Consider the following 18,654-nt stretch of genomic DNA (forward strand, 5'->3'; position numbering starts at 1 on the left):
ATCATTATTTTTTGGTTCTTTCTTAGAGTTTCCATTCTCTCTGCTTACATTACACATCTGTTCTTGTATGTTGTCCAGTTTTTCCAGTAGAGCCCTTAGCATATAGTTATTTTAAATTCCTGTTCTGGTAATTCCAAAATCTCTGCCATATCTGAGTCTGGTTCTGATGCTTGCTCTGTCTCTTTATACTGTGTTTTTTGCCTTTTAGTATGCCTTTTAATATGTTGTTGAAAGGTAGACATATGATATACTAGGTAAAAGGAACTCAGGTAAATTGACATGTAGTGTGAGATTGTATGTTTATTTGGCTAGGAGTTAGGCTGAGTTTACTGTTTACTGTAGCTGTGTCAGAGGTAAAATTTCCTACAGTGTCTGTTTTTTTGTCTCCCCTGTCATCTTTGAGTTTCCCTAGAGAGTCCTTCTTAAATAAGGTCTGAGATGTGCAGTTCTTTCCATTGTAATTCCCTGTTTTATACACGAGTCTTACTGATGTGGTGGTATGATATCAGAAGATGGGAAGGATTCTATATTCCTATTTCCTGGGCTGTAATCTTTATAAGTGCTTTTTCATTCCACACCCCACCCCTTCTTAGGTGAAACAGGAAAGCTAGAGGGTGCTGGATTGGGTATTTCTATTCCTCCAGATCAGCTAGGCTCTGATAGAACCCAAGGTGGAATCTAATCATCTGCAATGTTGGTGACTCCAACTTTAGAAATAATGAATACTGGACTTCCCTGGTGGCACAGTGGTTAAGAATCCACCTGCCAATGCAGGGGACATGGGTTCGATCCCTGGTCCGGGAAGATCCCACATGGTGCGGAGCAACTAAGCCCACGTGCCACAACTACTGAAGCCCACACGCCTAAAGCCTGTGAGCCACAACTGAGCCCACGTGCCACAACTACTGAAGCCCGCGTGCCTAGAGCCCATCCTCCACAACAAGAGAAGCCACCACAATGAGAAGCCCACACACCACAACGAAGAGTAGCCCCTACTGGCCACAACTAGAGAAAGCCCTCACGCAGCAACGAAGACCCAACGCAGCCAAAAATAAATAAATAAATTTATTTAAAAAACTAATAAAATAAAAATTAAAAAATAAAATGATAAGCATCTTCTAAAATATTGGATATTAATGCTTAGTGAGCTCTCAGGTTTGTAGTTCCTATGTCTGCCATGTACCTTCACATTTTCTATAGTGAGCCATTCCCCACCCCCCAACCCCTGTCCACGCATTTGCTTAATGTTTTCTGGCTTTCAGAATCAAGTGGCTGAAGGAAGAAAAGCTTAGTAAAGGGACTTAGGTTCCCTTTTTATCTACTGCTTCTTTATTGGCACCATTTCCTACTCCCCAAACAATAATTAAAAAAGCAAAAACTAATTTTCAATAAAAACCCTTTTATATTAACAGTTTTATGGCAGGTCAATGCCATATTGCTTATTCTTGGATTGTGGGGAGTGTATCTGTGGGGTTTCCCAAGACAAGGAGCCCCTAGAAAGCTGGAAACATCAACCCAATTATGCACTTAATTCCTTTGTCAAGGTGCTGTAACCAAAGACCACACAGAGATGGTAAACCATAACGGTTATATTTAGTATGAAGGGAAGAACAGGCATATAGAGGGATCACTCCAAGACTGTCACTTCGGGGACTTGCGGCCTTTCCCCAGTTCTCTCTGCCTGCCCAGTTAGTATTCCTACAGGAAGTGGGGCTATTGTTAGGGATGACCTTAAGTGAAAGTGCTTAAATGTTTTCTGTGTGAGGTTTATATGATAATAGTCAATCTTAGTTCTCTCTCTCCTCTCTTGCCTGTCTCTCTGTCCCCCACCACCACTAACAACTTTTACAACTACTGTGATTTATCTAGAAGTGAAATACCAGTCCAGAGAGCTCCAAAGTCAACATGGAAATGAAACCTCAGCAGAGCAATGTCCATTCTGTTACCTCCTGTCCAGGGCACTTTTTGCTACCCAGAGGTAGGCTGAGGCCAAAATTCTTGGTGGGTTTAACTCACCCCAGATAGTCAGAAACCAGATAGACAGGGAAGATAGGAAGGAAGGCTTGGTCCACAGAAACTGAAACGGCTCGACATTATAGTCAACTTAGTGCCGCTTGGCCCCACCTTAAACCCTTCTAATCTCTTCTGTACCTATCCCTGAAACCTTTATGACTCTGGCCTTTGTGTTCTTTTCTAGGTGACCAGGGTGATATTTAAAAGAAGACAGGAAGCTATAGTAACATGTAAAGCAGATTTGGAATTAGGGAATGTTCTCCTTGGCTCCAGGTTCCAGACTTCAATTTTTTCATTCAACTTAAATTTTATGAGTACTTACTTAGGCCAGGTATTTGGTGAGACTTTGAGATAAGGATTTGGGTAAGATTTAGTCCCTGTCCAGGAAGAGTTCATAATTTGGTGGGGAACACACAAATATGAACAAATAATTGCCATATTATAAAGTGCAAGTACTAGAATAGAGGTGCTGTGGGGGGCGCTGTCCGTAAAAAAATCCTCAGCCAGTCTGGTTTTGGGGCCAGACCCAGTCGACTCCTGCTGGTTTCCGGAGACAATCCGGAAAAAAGAAACTCAGGTGGAGTCTACAAGCTCATAATGCAAAGGCTGCGGAGCTGGGAAGGGGTAGTGGCTTGCCCACCACCTCCAGAGGCAGTGGGAGGGGGGCGGCTCAAGGAGCTCAGCGGGTGCCGTCACCTGTTTGCTCATTGCTCCCGAGGACCATCAGGGTCTCCTTCATTTCCCTCTACGGACACCAGAGCTGTTGGAAGGTAAGCTGAGGCATATTAAAATTTGGGGGAATTTGAGTAAAAACCAATTTGAATTGGGCAGCGCCAAACTGGAGGTGGTTGGGGTCGCTCTAACTATAGGAGGTGGGGGGAGAGACTTTTGTGGAGAAAAGGCAGAAGCAAAGTAAGGAAATTATTGATTGGCTATTACTTAAAGTCTAGTTGGCTGTGTGTGATTGGTTGTCCTTATCGCTGTGATTTTGAAACCTTGAGGCGTTTATAGGCTTAGATTCTGGCCTGCTTACATAGGCCACCATGGCATTAGAGCCACATCAGTCTAATGGCCTCCTTATTTAATTAATTTAACAACATATATATATAAATATTTATACATGTATCTGTATTAAGCTAAACATGAGTTCTTACTAATGTCTCCAATTCATATCTATTACCCTGTGGATCATTTTAGCTTCTTCCCTTTGCTTATCTGTACCTTCTCACTCCAACAGTAAGAAAACTGGCCCCTATAATCCACCATCAGGTACGTAATTGTTTAATTCCAGTATACATGTATAGTGGTTTCAGAATTGCTAGCCTGTACCCTCAGGGGAAACAACTTTATCAACCAGAATAGAGTGCTATGTACAATCCCTTTTGCCTATATTCTTAGACACAACTCATTTACAAAGTTACTTAGGTTTGCACCTTTGCCCCCACCCACTTCAGGAAGGTTCTTTCATACATTTGTAACACAGATTCTTTTTTCATATTCTGCATTCTGACCTTGTATCTCTTGATCTCCTAAATGATTTTTTGTTTTAGTTACATATATTAAGTTTTACTCTTTGTGCTATAAAGTTCTATGGCTTTTGAAAAACGTGTAAAGCATCCACCATTACAGTATCATAGAGAATAGTTTCACTGTCCACGAATATTCCCCTGTGCTTCACCTATTCAACCCTCCTCCTCTTCTCCAAATTCCTGTAAACCAGTGATGTTTTTACTGTCACTATAGTTTTGCCTCTTCTAGAACGTCATATAAATGGAATTATACAGTATGTAGTCTTTTCAGACTGGCTTCTTTCACCTAGAAATATATATTTATGATTCATCCATGTTTTTGCATGGGTTGATAGTCCATTCCCTTTTATCCCTCAATAGTATCCCGTTATTTGGATGTACCACAGTTTGTTTATTTAGTCACTTACTGGGGAACATCTTGGTTGCTTCTAGTAATTATGAATAAAGCTGCTATAAGCATTCACATCCAAAAAAAAAAAAGATCCTCACAGAAGAAATATTTGAGCTGAATATTGAAGGAAAAGGAAAAGTTTACTAAGCAGAATGAGTGAGAACAGCATGAGGAAGGGCAGAGAGGGATGAAAGAACATGGCATGTTTGGGGGCCATCAGAAAGTTTTCCCTAATTGAAATGGTACATTTATGATGACAAAGTTGGAAAGGTAGGATGGGACTAGATCATAAAGATTCATGGAGTGTGGACTTTATCCTTATAGACCAATGTTTTCCAACTTCACTTATTCATATTCTACCTTCACCATTTTAATTTCTTAAATCTAGGCAATAATATCTTTGAAATCATGAGTTTAATATATTTTCTTATGAATATTAAAATAAAAAGTATGCCTATTAAAATAAAAATGTATTCATTTGTCTCCCAACAGTGGTACACTATAACTGTTTAGAAAGATAATTCTGAGAGCGTTATATGAGAGAGAGTGGATGGAGGAGTCAAACAGGGGATTACTTTAAAGGCTATTGAAATACCGAGAGATGATGAAGTTCTGAACTAAAAAAAGCCTTATTGGCAGGGATGGTAAAGAGGGGAAGGACTTTAAAAGAGATTTAGGAACTAGAATAGACAAGATTTATTAATTAGAGGAAGGTAAGGATATTTATGAACTAAAATCTGGATTTGGTGACTAATTAAGTGGAAGGGTGGAAGATTACAGAAAAGGAAAGATCTAGAATTACTTGTAGGTCTCTTGTCTTGGAAGTGAATGATGGTACCAGTTCACCCAAGCAGAGAACAAGAGCAAAATTAGGTTTGAGGGAAAAAATTTATCTCGAAAATTTATTTAATTGAAATTTTCTTTTAAGTTACAAATACAGTATGTTCTCACTGTAACAAGTGAAATAAAAAATGCAAGAAGATAAAGTTAAAAATCTCCCCTTTCATATTCCCCTCCCCTCCCCTTGTAACATTGAGGGTACCAATTTGTGCAGCCTTTCACACCTTCTTCATGTGTGTGTATTTATGCACACAGATACGATGATTTTTTTTTTTTTTTTTTTTGTGGTACGCGGGCCTCTCACTGTTGTGGCCTCTCTCGTTGCGGAGCACAGGCTCCAGACGCGCAGGCTCAGGGGCCATGGATCACGGGCCAAGCCGCTCCGCGGCATGTGGGACCTTCCCAGACCGGGGCACGAACCCGTGTCCCCTGCATTGGCAGGACTCCCAACCACTGCACCACCAGGGAAGCTCGATGATTAATTTTTATAAAGATGAGGTCATATTCTCTCTCCCTCCCTCTCCCCCCTCCTCCACCTCCCTCTTTCTCCGCTTTGCGCTTCCCTCCACAGCACCTGCACATCACTCCGCAGTGGTAGCAGGCCCGAAGGGGTAGGTAACAGCAAGAACAGGGGGCCAAGAAACACAAGTCAGTAACAGCCATCCACGGGAGGCAAAACTCGTAGCTCGTATTGCACAGGCACAGGTCTGTATAGTCTCCCTAGGGTCCGACATACAGTGATAGAGCATGCTGTCCTCACCACATACAGCTCACCGCTTGAAGCAAAGTTCTCACGGAGTCAGGCGCGTCCTGACAGTGGCCCCTCTGGTTTTCCTCATGGTTGAAAGCGTCCTGGCAGTACGCGCACCGCCCACTCGGAGCGCTCCCTGTCCTCCTTCCACCACCGGGACTTGCCCCGGAATGGCTGTGTCTTGATCATGCTGGCCCCGCGCTGATGCCAAAGTCTGAGGAGTCCTCATGGGGGTAATTGTAGTCGTGCTTAAGGACCTTGTCCTTGGCGAAGCGCAGGTACGAGCCCGCGTCTTCCAAGGGGTTCAGGTATTTGTCCCTCGCCGGCGCCGGTAATCCTCGTAGTGTGCGTCATCCAGGTCTTCTCCCTGGGTTGATGTGCACGATCTCCTAGTCGTCCAGGAAGCTCACCTGGCAGTAGGGCCTTGCCATCAACTGTTCCAGGTGATAATGGTCTGTGGGGTATGTGTCGTGGAGGTGACCCAGGGTATAAATCCTCTGGTGCTCACAGGATGTGAGGGAGGAAATTGTCCGAATAAGTTGTTCCTTCTTCTGAGACGGATTATTGATAGAAGAACTGTCTGTAGCTGTTGTAAAAACGTCATCGCAAAGCTCACCTTCACTACGGATGGTGGAAGATGATGTTGAGCTTTCTATAAGGTCTTCGATTGCTTTCCTCACTCAAGGCTTCAGACAGTAAGTCAAAACTTACTATTGTTTGACCTTCCAATGATGAAAGATTGGGTTGGCTTTGGTGTAGGCCAATTCGTTTCTTAAATAGCGTTCCAATACCACCAGTCTGTCTTTCTGTCGTTCACCATGGATGAGAAAGCCGATTTGTCATCCGGGTGCGTGACCTTACCGATCCCACCTTCCTTCCTGTGGAAACCATCCCACCCGCTGGAGTCATCTGAGGTCATAACCACAGCTTTGACGCACACAATATAGCTGTCCTCACCTGCGTGTGTTTCTTTGGTCATTTTCCTGGTCACCTACATACCTGTCCTGTGGCGGTGGGCAGCCTTCATTTTGCTGTCCGCTCCCCCTCTGCTTTATTCACATCTTGGAGATTGCCTGATTTGGTTGGGGGTGGGGTGGCTAGAGCAAGGCGACTGAAGCGCCTGGGCAGGGGTGCATAGGCAAGGTGGCGGGGGCGGGGACTGAGCACCGTGGGGCCAGGGGGTGGAGGCCGGCAGGGGCTCTGGGGACTTGGGAGCGGGTAGAGGGGAGAAGGGAGTGATTTGGGTGGAAAAACAAGTGTGCCGCTGAGAGCCGGGGAGTGCTGAGAGAAGGAGAGGGCCAGCTGCCGGAGGGGGTTCAGTCCCAGGTTGCCCCCCTTCCCCACCCAGGCCAGACCAATCACGGTTTTGGAGGAGCTGTGCCTGCGAGGCGCTGCAGGGTACCCCACTGAGCTACATCTCTCTACTCCACCGATATACTCCATATGGGATTCTTACCATCGTCAAGAGGAGGAGCTTCCCTTTTCTTTTTTTTTTTTAACATCTTTATTGGAGTATAATTGCTTTACATTGCTGTGTTAGCTGCTGCTGTATAACAAAGTGAGTCAGCTATACATATACATATATCCCCATATCCCCTCCCTCTTGTGTCTCCCTTCCACCCTCCCTATCCCACCCCTCTAGGTGGTCACAGAGCACCGAGCTGATCTCCCTGTGCTATGCGGCTGCTTCCCACTAGCTATCTATTTTACATTTGGTAGTACTTTTAAGTCCATGCCACTCTCTCACTTCGTCCCAGCTTACCCTTCCCCCGCCCCTCAAGTCCATTCTCTACATCTGCGTCTTTATTCTTGTCCTGCCCCTAGGTTCTTCAGAAAACCTTTTTTTTTTTTTTGGTCCATATATATATGTTAGCATACGGTATTTTTTTTCTCTTTCTGACTTCACTCTGTATGACAGACTCTAGGTCCATCCACCTCATGACAAATAACTCAATTTCGTTTCTTTTTATGGCTGAGTAATATTCCATTGTATATATATGTGCCACATCTTCTTTATCCATTCATCTGTTGATGGACACTTAGGTTGCTTCCATATCCTGGCTATAGTAAATAGAGCTGCAATGAACATTTTGGTACATGACTCTTTTTGAATTATGGTTTTCTCAGGGTATATGCCCAGTAGTGGGATTGCTGGGTCGTATGGTAGTTCTATTTTCAGTTTTTTAAGGGACCTCCATACTGTTCTCCATAGTGGTTGTTATCAATTTACATTCCCACCAACAGTGCAAGAGGCATTCCTTTTCTCCAAACCCTCTCCAGCATTTATTGTTTGTAGATTTTTTGATGATGGCCATTCTGACTGGTGTGAGGTGATACCTCATTGTAGTTTTGATTTGCATTTCTCTAATGATTAGTGATGTTGAGCATCCTTTCATGTGTTTGTTGGCAATCTGTATATCTTCTTTGGAGAAATGTCTATTTAGGTCTTCTGCCCATTTTTGGATTGGGTTGTTTATTTTTTTGATATTGAGCTGCATGAGCTACTTGTATATTTTAGAGATTAATCCTTTGTCAGTTGCTTCATTTGCAAATATTTTCTCCCATTCTGAGGGTTGTCTTTTTGCTTTGTTTATTGCCAAAGCAATCTTGAGAAAGAAAAATAGAACTGGAGGAATCAGGCTCCCTGACTTCAGACTATACTACAAAGCTACAGTAATCAAGACAGTATGGTACTGGCACAAAAACAGAAATATAGACCAATGGAACAGGATAGAAAACCCAGAGATAAACCCACGCACATGTGGTCACCTTATCTTTGACAAAGGAGGCAAGAATATACAATGGAGAAAAGACAGCCTCTTCAATAAGTGGTGCTGGGAAAACTGGACAGCTACATGTAAAAGAATGAAATTAGAACACTCCCTAACACCATACACAAAAGTAAACTTAAAATGTATTAGAGGTCTAAATGTAAGGCCAGACACTATAAAACTCTTAGAGGAAAACATAGGCAGAACACTCTGACATAAATCACAGCAAGATCCTTTTTGACCCATCTCCTAGAGAAATAGAAATAAAAACAAAAATAAACAAATGGGACCTAATGAAACCCTTTTCTTATAAGGACAGAAGTCATATTATATTAGGGTCCACCCTGATGAATTCAACTTTACTTGACTACATCTGCAAAGACACTTGCTATAGACTGAATCTTCCTGTTCCCCCAAAATTCATATGTTGAAATCTGATTTCTAATGTGATAGTATTTGGAGGTGGGGGGCCTTGGGGGTGAATAAATTATGAGGGTAGAGTCCTCATGAATAAGAATTAGTGCTCTTTCAAAAGAGACCCCAGAGAGCTCCCTTTGCCCTTTCTGCCATGTGAGAATACAAGTCAGCAGTCTGCAACCAGGAAGAGAGCTCTCCCCAGAATTCAACCATGCTGGCACCCTGATCTCAAACTTCCAGCCACTAGAACTGTGAGAAATAAATTTCTGTTATTTATAAGCTACCCACTCTGTAGTACTTTGTTATAGAAGCCTGAACTAAGACAGCCCTATTTCCAAATAAGGCCACATTCACAGGTACGGGTGTTAGGACTTCAATATATCTTTTTATGGGATACAATTCAACCTATAATAGTAATTATTGATATGTTAAGGCTTGAGTCTGCCATTTTATTATTTCTTTTCTGTTTGTTTCCTCTGTTTCCTGTTCTTCTTTCTCTTTTTTTGCTTTCCTGTGCTTCCTTGAACATTTTTAAGGATTCTATCTTGATTTATTTATAGTATTTTTGGGCACACTGCTTTATATAGTTTTCTTAGTTGTTGCTCTAGGAATTGTAATATAAATATGTAACTTATAACAGTCTATTGATATTGGTATTTTACTACTTCAAGTGCAGTAGAGAGACCTTACTTTCATTTAGATCCCTTTACTGTATCCACTTTAAAAATGTATAATTGTCTTAAGTATTTCCTCTACATACACTGAGACACCACATCAGACGGTGTCATAATTTTAGCTTTAACCATCAAACATGGTTTCTTAAGAGGATAGTATACCCTTATTTTTGCCCATTCTGATGTTCTTTCCTTTCTAAAGTTCCAGGCCTCCTTCTTTTATCATTTCCTTTCTGTTTAGAGAACTTCCTTTAGCTGTTCTTTAAGGGCAGGTTTGTTAGCAACAAATTCTCTCAGTTTTCCTTTGTATCAGGGATAGTTTTACCAGACATAGAATTTGTGGTTGACAGGGTTTTTTTTGAATAATTATTTTTTAGAACAGTTTTAGGTTTACAGAAAAATTGAGAAGATAGTACAGAGAGCTTCCATATACCCCACATTCAATTTCGCCTATTGTTAATATCTTATATTAGTACATTAGTATGGTACATTTATTACAATTAATGAAGCAATATTGATACCTTATTATTAAAGTTTATACTTTATCCAAATTTCCTTTGTTTCAACCTAATGTCCTTTATCTGTTTCAGAACCATCCAGGATACCACATTACATTTAGTCATCATGTCTTCTTAGGCTCCTCTTGGCTGTGACAGTTTCTCAGATTTGTACTGCTTTTGATGACCTTGATAGTTTTGAGGATCACTGGAAAGCTGTTTTATAGAATATCCTCTGCTGGAATTTGTCTGATGCATAACAAAACTGGAGTTATGGGTTTTGTGGAGGAAGACCACAGAGGTGAAGTACCATTTTCATTGCATCATATCAAGGGTACATATTATCAGAATGACTTATCACTTTAGATATTCACCTTGAGCACCTGGCTGAGTTGGTGTTTGTCAGGTTTCTCCACAGTAAAGTTACTCTTCTATCGCCCTTCCCATATTGTACTCTTGGAAGTCACTGTGTGCACCCAAACTTGAGTAGAGTTTTGCTCTACCTCCTTGAGAGCAAACTATCTACATAAATTATTTAGAATTTTGATTGGGAGATTTGTCTCTTTCCCCCCATATATGTATGTATGTGTGTATGAATAAATGTATGTTTGTATGTATGTATTTATCCATCCAATCAGTCAATCATTATATCAGTATAGACTCATGGGTATTTATTTTATACTTTGGATTATAATCCAATACTACTTTTTTTTTTTTTTTTTTTTTTTGCGGTACGCGGGCCTCTCACTGTTGTAGCCTCTCCCGTTGCGGAGCACAGGCTCCAGACGCGCAGGCTCAGCAGCCATGGCTCACGGGCTCAGCCGCTTCGCGGCATGTGGGATCTTCCCGGACCGGGGCACGAACCCATGTCCCCTGCATCGGCAGGCGGACTGTCAACCACTGCGCCACCAGGGAAGCCCCAATACTACTTTTTTGTGTTGCTCAAATTGTTCTAGCTTTTGCCATTGGGAGCTCTTTTAGTTGGCTCCTGTGTCCCTTTGACATACCCCTATCATTGTGGTTATTTTTCCTTTTGAGCACTTTCTTACTTTCTGGCTCTACAAGGTGTTCTAGGCTCATCTTATGTGTTTCCTGCCCTAATCTGACAGTTCTGCTCTTTCTGTGCTTGAAAAATTTTGTGCCACTATCTTCTGGCCTGCTTGGTTTCAGGTGAGGAATCTGTTATCATTCAAATTGATGTCCACTTATAAGTAGTGCATCTTTTTTCTTTGGCTGACTTCAGGATTTTTTCTGTTTTTCATTTTCAGAAGTTCAATTATGATGTGTCTTAGCATGGATTTCTTTGTAATTCATCCTTTCTAATAGCCGCATACTATTCTATATGTGGAGATATCACAATTGAAATGTATGCTACAGACATATAATCACTAATACAAAAATATACATATAAAGAATATTTATTGCAGCATTATTGTTAGTGGCAAAAATTGGGAATAGACTGTAAGATCAAAGAGAGTGTGTTATTAATTGGGGGGATGTCCTCAGTGCTGTGGGCTGAGGGAATCATATTCCTCAGTTTATAACATATTGTCATCGTTGGCCCATGCAAGATTCCTCCCTTGTTTGTATGTTTTCTTTTAGCCCCATTCTCCACTCCCACCCCTCTTCACCCCTCAGGCAACCATTCCTTAATGTATATCCTTTTGTTTGAATATATTCTTATAAAATGCAATTTGTTAGTTTATGTGTATATTATTTTAATTTACATAAATCATATTGTGTTAGACATTCCAATGTTTTTTTTTCACTCTGCACACTGTTGTAGAAGCCACTCCAATCAGATGCTTGGGATGAACACAAACACACTACTGTATAGAAGATATATAACCAGCAAGGACCTACTGTATAGCACAGGGAACTGTACTCAATATTCTGTGATAATCTATATGAGAAAAGAATCTAAAAAAGAATGAATATATGTATATGTATAACTGAATCACTTTGCCATACACTTGAAACTGACACAACATTGTAAATCAGCTATACTCCAATAAAATAAAAAACAAAGAAAGAAAAAAAAGCATCTAAGGCATTCCCTCTAACTGCCGTATAGTACTCCAAGGTATATGTCTACCATATTTTCCCTATCAGCTTCTCCAGTGATGGACAAGCAGATTACCTTCACCTTCCTGTTAACACAAACAACAATGTGATGAGCATACTCATACATGCACCCTATGGACCTGTGTGGCAATTTCTTTGGTATATAAGGGATATATATATACATGTATTTCATATTTTAATAGATATTGCCAGATTACTTTCCTGAAAGGTTACAGTAAGTCTTACTTCTACCAGAGGTGTATGAGAGTCCCTATTATCCCTAATCTTTGACAACATTGGATGTTATCATTCTTGTGAATTTTTGCCAGCCTTGGTGAGAAACATTGCACTTATTGCTTTAATTTGCATTTTCCTGATTACTAGGTGAGATTGGGCATCTTCTCATATGTTTTTGGCAACTTGAATTTCTTCTGTAAATTGCCTTGTTTAGAATTGAATTCTGAATGTGTTCAGTTTGTCATCTAGGAGCATCTAGATGACCTGTCTAGTAGGCAACTCAGAATATGAGTTTGTAGTTCCAAAGAGAATTAGAGTTGGGAGATAGCAAATTGAGAGTTGACAGTTTATAGATGAGAGCCAAAATCATCTAAATGGGATCTAAATGATAGGATCATCCTTGAAAACAGTGTAAAGTGAGGAAAGAGCTGAACAGAACCCCTGCAAATACATTTAAGCAGCAGATAGAGTCAGGAAGGATGCGAGAAGGAAAAGTTACAGAGGAGGGAGAGAAGCAGGAGAGAGTGATGCCAGGGAAACCAAGGGAGGAGAGATCATCAAAGAAAAGGATGTGATCAGCCATGTCCAAGGCTACAGAGAGGCCCAGTGAGATTAGGACTGAAAAGTATCTGTTAGATTTGCAATTAGGGCATTATTTGTCACTTTAGTGAATGTAGTTCCAATAATATGGTGAGGTCAGAAACCAGATTGCAGCGGTTGAGAAGAGACTCAGAGGTAAGGAAGTAGATATAGTGAGAAATAGATGATCCTTTAAAGAAGTTCAGACCTAAAGGGAGGGAGAGAAGGTAGCAGTTAAAGGGATTATAAGGTTTGGGGAGGGCTTCATTTGTTTTAAGAGAAGAGACTTGATCATTTGTACAGGCTGAGAGAAGGAGAGGTTAGAGGCAAGAGGAAGAGAGATTTTCTAAAATGTCCAAAGTGGAATTCCTGATTTCCCTTCCAAAGTTGCTTCCCAAAACTTTCCAATCTCAGTAAATGGCACCACTATCACTTAGTTTCTCAACCCCCAAACCTGGATATGATGCTTGAGTCCTCCCTTTCATCCCTTTCTCTCATTCCATTTCATGAACAAATGGGAATGCTGGGAGAGCACCTACATTTTCTAATATTCCAATAACCTTACCTGGCTCATTGAAGCCCTCCCAGAGCAGGATGTAGGAGCCACGCAGGTCAGGGTCAGAAAGAGGGTGAGCTTGCTTTTTATTTCCTGACCACGTTCAAGGGTAATAGTCAATTTTGAGAACAGAGCAGATGCTAGCCTCTTTAGATATTAAGAACAATACTTTCGCTTCAGTGCTGTGTTTAGAATTCATGGTGAGAAGCATCAGCAAAATAGCACAAACTTGTGATGTAACTCCTCTTCATAATAGGTATTAATTCTGCTCTTCCTTCTAGTTCTCTGGCAAGGAAGAGAGAGGATTCGGCTCCTGTCTAATAATGAAAGAGAAGGACATGGGTAGGGGCTGAGTGTGAAGGAAATTAGCCTATGTTTGAAAATCTACTCTGGGCCTTAGAACTCACTAGACTTAAATCCTTAACAGCAAGGACTGTGTCTGTACCCTCAACACCCGGCACATAGTGTCGGTGCTCAATAGGTGTTTGAACCTAAAGAGCTAAATTACCTCATTTAATCCCCGCAATAACCCTATGAGGTAAATAATTTTACCCACATTGTATAGATTTGGATACAAAGGCTTAGAGAATTTAGTAGCCTGCTCATTATGGGAATGTGCATGTATAAAATGTGGTGCAGTGCAAACGCAGGTCTGTGGTTTGGGGTAAGGGGGTGAGGCTGTGGCAAAAAGGGTAGCTCTTTCTGGGCACTGACCTGTTTTAGAGCAGGGTTTCTCAGCCTTGAAATTTGATACTTACAGCTGGGTAATTCTTTGTTGTGGGGGGCTGTCCTATGCATATAAGACGTTCACTAGTATCTCTGGCCTCTACCCACTAGGTGTCAGTAGCACACCCTCCCACCCCACCACATGGTGCCAGTCAAAAATGTCTCCAGACATTGTGGACAGTTAAAATCACCCCTGGATGAGAATCATTGCTTTAGAGGCTCACAGAACAGGGCTGGTGCTGCCCAGGAGCCTCTTTATACTCAAAGAGAGGGACTCTTCCCCAGTCTTTTCTCCCTACAAAGTCAGTGGTAGAGAAACTGAAATGAATACAAGTTGACGTTGGCCAGTTCTAAGTCATAGACCTTTTCTGTGCCCTTTATTCTCCTTCCTCTCTTGTATATTTCTGTTTTTCCCTTCCTTGGGTCCCCCAACCCCGCCCCAGCCCTTTCTCCCATTTAGGCTAAAGTTATGCTTTGTATGAGAACCGCACCCCATGGGCACTAGAGTAGCAGTCACTCAGGGTGTTTTTGAACTTTCTGGTAAAATCCAGGCCCTTTCTGCTAACAAACTTTACTCCAGTCCCTGAGGCTGGTTGGCTCTCTCCCCCATGGTCTCCTTTGTCACATGGAGATACCAGTCATATTTGTGAGATTCCATCCATTATTAACAAAATGGTGGAGTCAGATCTATCCGAATCCAAGGCCCGTGTTCTTACCTTTACCCCTGTGGTTTTCAAACTTTAGCATGGGTCAGAATTACTTGGAGGTCAAGTTGCCAGATGTTGAAAAAATAATAAAAACCAACCAAACAAACAAAAACAAGACGCCCATTAAATTTTAATTTGAATATAATTATGTACCAAATATTGCAAATATTTATAGGAAAAAAATATTTGTTTATCTGAAATTCAAAATTAACTGGGCCATTTTGTATTTTATCTGGTAACCTTGTCTAGAAGGCTTATTAAAACACAGCTTTGGCTTCCCTGGTGGAGCAGTGGTTAAGAATCCGCCTGCCAATGCAGGGGACACGGGTTCGAGCCCTGGTCTGGGAAAATCCCACATGCTGCAGAGCAACTAAGCCCGTGCGCCACAACTACCAAGCCTGTGCTCTAGAGCCCGCGAGCCACAACTGCTGAATCTGCGTGCCACAGCTACTGAAGCCCGTGAGCCTAGAGCCCGTGCTCAGCAACAAGAGAAGCCACTGCAATGAGAAGCCTGAGCACGCAACGAAGAGTAGTCCCCACTCACCGCAACAAAGAGTAGCCCCCGCTCACCGCAACTAGAGAAAGCCTATGTGCAGCAACGAAGACCCAACACAGCCAAAAATAAATAAATAAATTTAATAAATTAAAAAAAAAACACACACAACTTGCTGGGCCTCACTTCCCAGAGATTTTGAATCTGTAGGCCTGGATGGGGCCTGAGAATTTACGCATGCTGGTCTAGAGACCACTTTTGAGATCCATGGCACATAGGTTAAATGGTGAAAGATAAGAATGTTTCTGTGAAGCTTTTCCCTTTGATCCTCACATCCCACCAAAGCAGAAGGGAAGAAATGGCTAAAACTTAAAGCAGGGTTCTACTTTTTTTTTTAACTACTGAACCACCTGATCAGAAATCCATTTGTGAAGGTATATGAATTTTTATTGATAACAATAGTCTGCTAGCTATTCAAAACTATGAATTTTGAACAATAATACAACAACATTCTAAAAGTGAAATTAGGAAACTTTATTCATACCATTTACCAAAGCCAAGTGTTAGTCATTGCTCAATTTTGGTTACGTCAATGAGAATGCTTCGTTTTATAAACTGATTCCTGAGAACTATGTGATTATCACAGTCTTTAAATTTTTTTCTTTAATCACTGCTTTCACTAATCACAGAAGTAATGTGTGCTCATTAAATTTTAAACAGACAACCTAGAAAGTTGTGACTTTGAAAGAAAAATTCTCTGTAATCCTAGTCCCAAGAGATAAGCTCTGTTAACTATTTGCTGTACATTTATAGGGGCCCTTTGCATAGTGCTGATATGTATGATTTTATTTATTTTTTAAACAAAAATTAAATCATTATGAACTCATGGATTTGAATATGTTTGATATCTCGGACTCACCTTGCACATTTCCTGCCCCAAACCTGGAATCAGCCACTTCTCCAAAAAGGCCTGGTTTCTTTTCAGTGGGAAATGGTATTTCAAGGCCACAGTCTAGATACTAGTGGTGCTCATAGGTGCAGGGCTGGTCACTATTTCTAAGCCTTTTAAGAAAAAATGCCTCATGAGTTCACACAGATATTTTAATTCAAAGTCAGGCCTACGGGATTTTAGTTAACTCCTGTGTTTTATTTGAATCTCCTTTCTTTCAAACTTGAGAATCTCGGTTCCCAAAGATACAGGGAATAATAGAATATCACATAATTATTCATTTGCTTTGTCCCACTGACATACACAACTGTCTCAGAATAACAATATTAATACTACCACCACCAGTATGATTACAAAAACAATTAAACATTTCTTTTGCATGTCATCTCTCCATTTACCCCCCTTCTGTAGCAATTATATTCTATGCTCTTACTTAGAACGTTCATTGAATCTTAGTGTGTGTGTGTGTTTATTATATTTATTTAATGCTCACTACCAGTCCTTATGTCAGTGTCTTTCTAGTTATTTTGGTTTTCTGAAGTTTATTCTCTAGTAGATTCCTCAGATAGGGTTCACAAGACCAATCTTTCCTGAGTGATTACATGTTGATAATATTTGTAGGCTCTAATCTAGAAAGTCAGTGTATTAGTTAGCTAGGGCTGCCGTAACAAAATATCACAGACTGGGTGAATTAAACAAAAGAAATTTATTTTCTCACTGTTCTGAAGGCTAGAAGTCCAAAACCTAGGTGTTGGCAGGTTTGATTCCTTCTCAGGCCTTTCTCCTTGGCTTGCAGATGGCCAACTTCTCAATGTGTCCTTGCATAATCTTTGCTATGTGCATATACATTCCTGGTATCTCTCTTTGTGTCCAAATTTCCTCTTATGAGGACAGTGGGATTGAATTACGGCCCACTCTGATGGCCCCATTTTAACTTAATCACCTTGAAAAGCCCTGCCTCCAAATATAGTTCACATTCTGAGATACTGGGCTTCAACATAAGAACACTGCGGGGGGGGGGACACAATTCAGCTCACACCAGTCAGTTTAGCTGGATATGAACTCTTTACCTCACATTTTCTTTCCTTGTATATCTTGAATATGTAAATTAATTTTCTTCCGGCATAAACCATTTCTGTCAATACATCTGATGACTGGCTGATTTTCTTTCCCTTGTTCTCTTTACTTGGATACATAAGATTTTTTTCCTTAAAGTCCAGTAATTTTACTACAATATGATCATTTTGGGTTAATCTTCTCAGTTACACAAATTCCCTTTTTTTTTTTTTTTTTTTTTTTTGCGGTACGCGGGCCTCTCACTAGGCTCACAGGCCTAGCCGCTCCACGGCATGTGGCATCTTCCCAGACCGGGGCACGAACCCGTGTACCCTGCATCGGCAGGTGGACTCTCAACCACTGCGCCACCAGGGAAGCCCCACAAATTCCCTTCTTAAATGTTGTTTCAAGTGTGTCAAAAGTTATTTCAAGAAAACTTTCCTATGGTCTTTATTATTCATTCTTTTTCCCTTCTTTGGTTTTCTTTATGTATGTTGGATTTTCTTTATCTTCTGAATTTGTCACTTTTCCTCAAATTTTCTATCTCTCTTTTCTTTTTAGTTTTAAATTTTTTCCTTCTTTTCATTTTCTTTTTCTCTTAAGGCATTGTGTGTTGCGTTTATTCACTCTTGTGCTCCTTCTAGTTTCGAATTCATTTCTGATTTTTTCTTTTATTTCCAATTCTTTCCTTATTTCTATCACCTAACTTTTGAGTTTTTCTAATTCTGCATTATGTTGTTCTTTCACATCTCGTATCATTTTCTTAATGTCTTTTTACTTGTTTTAAAATAGTAGGTTATAGTTTTCATATTTTGTTATTTATCTGCCATGTTTTTGTTGTCAAGGGATGTTATAAGCCTTATTTTTTCCATTATAATAAATATAACCTTGATCCTTTTCTGCTCATTTTTACATGAAAAGTTTTGTTTTTTTTCAAATTTTACAAGAAGGTTGGATTTAGAGTAGATTTTTAAATTTCATGGCTTTTGAGCTCCCTCTTCTGTTGCTTTTGTGTAATATTAAAACAAATGATATCATGGTGCTGCTCCCCTCTCCTATTTTCATCTGGACCTTCTATTGCTGCACTGCTTAGTTTGGATTCTACTCCCAGAAGTTTCTCCTCAGTGTGGGCTTTATCCTAGGATGGAGCTTTAGCTGGTTAGTTTTGAGAGTTCATGGGGCTCACACTACTCCAGGCCCAGATTGTTCCAGCCTCTTTGGGTCTTACCAATGCCCTGCTATAATCATGTGCAAAATCTCTCCCAGTTTTAGCTGCTGTCCTTAAATTGTCCCTCTGAGCTTTCCACTGAGTAACTTTGGCTATTTAGGGATTCTCTTGTCTTTTAGATGCCCCATTGCTTCCCTCTGCTTCCTTTTGCTGAAACCCACATATGTCTTATAGGT

At 40.7% G+C, this 18,654-nt stretch overlaps 1 pseudogene; it reads right to left on the bottom strand.

Moving 5' to 3' along the window:
* Window positions 1-2,717: 2,717 nt before the first annotated feature.
* LOC132513143 (sprouty-related, EVH1 domain-containing protein 2-like) lies at window positions 2,718-6,503 on the bottom strand (annotated as a pseudogene).
* Between the last annotated feature and the right edge of the window lie 12,151 nt (window positions 6,504-18,654).

The sequence above is a fragment of the Lagenorhynchus albirostris genome, chromosome X (genome assembly GCF_949774975.1).
Source record: "Lagenorhynchus albirostris chromosome X, mLagAlb1.1, whole genome shotgun sequence".
Taxonomy (NCBI): Eukaryota; Metazoa; Chordata; class Mammalia; order Artiodactyla; family Delphinidae; genus Lagenorhynchus; species Lagenorhynchus albirostris.